This window comes from Microtus oregoni, unplaced genomic scaffold (genome assembly GCF_018167655.1).
Source record: "Microtus oregoni isolate MIOR12 unplaced genomic scaffold, Mior012 000005F_ref0000423, whole genome shotgun sequence".
Classification (NCBI taxonomy): Eukaryota; Metazoa; Chordata; class Mammalia; order Rodentia; family Cricetidae; genus Microtus; species Microtus oregoni.
The window spans coordinates 40,006,497-40,009,791 of NW_024543064.1; the positions used below are offsets into that span (position 1 = coordinate 40,006,497).

The following is a 3,295-nucleotide window of genomic DNA, read 5'->3' on the forward strand; positions in this document are numbered from 1 at the left end:
GTTCAAAGCTAGCCGGAGCTACCTATTGAGACCCTGCCTCCAAAATAAATAAAATCTTTGTTTTCTTGAAGTTTACTGTCTTATGTAAAGAAACAGATACGTTCAAAAGCAATAAATGCTAAGACTACAATACAGGATAGGAAGAGAACGTGTTGGGGAGGTGTGGGGCAGAACTGTTTGAACATGTTGAGATATCCCGGTGTTAGTACATTTTTAAAAAAATGTATCCGTTTTTAAGCTACTCCACTGGACTCCTCTCACGGAAAGCAGCTTCATCTGTGCCTCTCCAGCCCTAAAACAGCTGCGCAGTGGAGTAGAACACCAATAGTAAATGTTGAATAGACACCTAAGTGGCCTAGTCTGTGCTTTGTTCAGGGACGTTGTGTGTGTGCTTTTTTTATCTCCAAAACAATAATGCCAAAAATAAGAAATCTTCAGGTTCAACTATCAATTTTGTTTTCCTAAGGAGAAAAAGAATTTATACCATTAATTGAGATTGACTGGGTTTTCTCTAGGGTGAAACATTTATTCATTTAACTAACCAAGTGAAGTCCTGCTATGTGCCAGAAATTGAAAGTAATGAACAAATATTTCCCCTTTCTCTTGAGCTCACAAGAGATGGAGAGATGGACGTTAAAGAAGCACATAAAGTGCTCAATGTGGCAGCGCGTATACTAACTTTGGACCAGTGCTGAGAAGATCAGCCTGGTCCCTGCTCATGGGGGATAGGCAAATTCATGAAGAGTTCCATGTTTTTCTGAAGTATTCTGGTACCATAAACACATATTTCAATGCTTTTCTGTCTCTTCCCCCCTCTAGCTCTAAGAGCAGAAATTAACGGCAGAGACGGTGTCTCTGTAACTTATCGTTTATACCTTTCTTTTTCAGTGTAAAAATGTCAGTATAAAGACCCAAAAAAGTAGCATACAAATAACTCTAGATGGAGGTACACAAACTGATACGCCCTATTCAGAGAGTTTTCCCAAAGAAGAGAAATTGAAGCTAACATTTGGAAACTGTATAAGGATTGGTGCGAAAATGAACTCAGTTAATGGAAAGCTCTGGGTGTGGTTAGACTCACGATCTGGAAAGGGGTCAGTGACAAAGATCACACAGAACATTCCAGAGAAAGAGAATAAGCCATTGGCCTGCCTGTTTCATACACACAGGATTCCCAGATCTTAGAATGTTTCCCACCAAGCTGTAGGTACTCACTAATGTGTGAGCAAACGAAGAGGAGGATGTTACGGTAAAAACAGAATGCTGCAGGTCCCCAAGGGGCCCGTGGGCCACAAGGGGCAGCGCATCCCAGGTAGGGAGCTACATAGCAGGTAAGAGACCTCAGCGGGGCAGCCAGTCCCATAAGGAGCCGTAGCTGGTGAGAGACAGATGGATAAGCACGCCATGCAGAGTGAGGCTGGATATTTAGTGGGTAATGGAAGGGAAAGGGGGTAAGGGAAGAAGGGGGAAGAATAGAGACAGACAGACAGACACAGAGGGGTGGGGGAGAGAGAGAGAGAGAGAGAGAGAGAGAGAGAGAGAGAGAGAAACGGGGGTGGGGAGAGGAGAGGAGCCAGGGCAGCAGCTACCTCTTCAGGAGAGAGACTGAAAGGAAAAGACTCAGGCTAGTGTACATATGATAATTGTCTTTCTGTGTCTGGTTACCTCACTCAAAATAATGTTTTCTAGTTCCATCCATTTGCCTGCAAATTTCAAGATATCATTTTTTTCTGCTGTGTAGTAAGTACTTCACTGTGTAAATGTACCACATTTTCCTTGTCCATTCTTCAGTTGAGGGGCATTTAGGTTGTTTTCAGGTTCTGGCTATGACAAACAATGATGCTATGAACATAGTTGAGCAGATGTCCTTGTGGCAGGGTTGAACATCTTTTGGATATATACCCAAAAGTGGTATTGCTGGGTCTTGAAGAAGGTTGTTTCCTAATTTTCTGAGAAATCGCCACACTGATACCCAAAGGAGCTGTAAGTACAAAAATTTTAATTTCTGTTCCTAGTTTAAACTTATCTCAGTAGATTCCCACTTGACTGGCAGACACATCTAAGCATCAGTTGCTGGCTACAAAGTGCTCCGAATGACTGCGAGCCCTGGACTTGCTGAAAGCTGATGTGGACCAGTCCAGCCTATGTGAACACTCCCTGTCTATTCAACAGGGATGAACTTCTGATGAGTGCCCCATTGCCTGAATTCCCTCCTTACCTTTGGCTAGCCTTTCAGCCTTCCCTGATGACAACACCCCAGTGTCAGCTTGAAGTAGTTGCAGAAAGGAACACGTTGTCCCATGCTCCCTGCCCAGAATAGGTTAAAATGCTGAGACGAGGGCAAACTCCCTGGCATGGGGGACAAAAATGGCTACCTATAGTGCCTGTTGATATACCAGAAAAATAAGCCCAGAGTTGTCAATTAATGAATTTATTAACTAAAATGGCTCTACAATAATAAGACACCTTGGTTCTTTATGTAGAACCATGGAACCAAGGAGGACATTAAGGATTATAATAATTTGGTTGTACTCAAAGATCAGAGCTATAGGGTCTGGTAGGCTGGCCACTGCCCTGGAAAAATCTGTTAGCTAATGGTTCTTAATGGGGCAAGCAGGGCCCATGATTGGGTCCTATTATTGGTACTTGTGAAGGGGGAAGTGTAGGACCCAGCCACACAAGCCCAATAGAAGCCTGAGTCTCAGTAGTTTACCCTAAGGAGATACCTGGTTCTGAGAAAGACCACAAGCTGAGACTACCCAGGCACCACCCAGGAACAGAACTTCCAAAGGAAATTCCTAATGTTCCAGCCATTGTAGATAGGATCACCTGCCAGCACACACCCATTGCTTTTCACCAGGACACCCCTAGACAAATGTCAGTCAATCAGGGGTCTTGAACCTTAGAAATCCCTCACCCCCACCTTTTCTGCTACAAAAACCCAACCCTAACTGAGCTCGGTGCTCTCCGACCACTTCAAAACGATGGACACAGGTATAGTCGGAGTTTGCAAACTTGTGTAAGAATAAGGCTCTTTGCTTTTACATACAGGACTCAGTCTCCTAGTTGGTTTTGGGGGAATTCTGTGATCTGGGCATAACAGTTTATATAGATTTATATTTATTTCATATTTGTGTGTGTGTGTGTGTGTGAACACACACACAATACATATACTGTGTGCATGCCTGGCACCCTCAGAGATCAGGAGAAAGTATCAAATTCTTTGGAACTGGAGTTAATGATGATTGTAAGCCAGGGAACCAAACCCAGGTCCCTAGCTCTTAACCGTTGGGCT

At 43.6% G+C, this 3,295-nt stretch overlaps 1 non-coding gene across 1 annotated transcript; it reads left to right on the forward strand.

Annotated features, from left to right (window-relative positions):
• The first annotated feature begins 650 nt into the window (after positions 1-650).
• On the forward strand, positions 651-757 carry LOC121449012. Its single transcript, XR_005974470.1, has one exon. It is a non-coding gene; the product is annotated as a U6 spliceosomal RNA (small nuclear RNA).
• Positions 758-3,295: the final 2,538 nt, after the last annotated feature.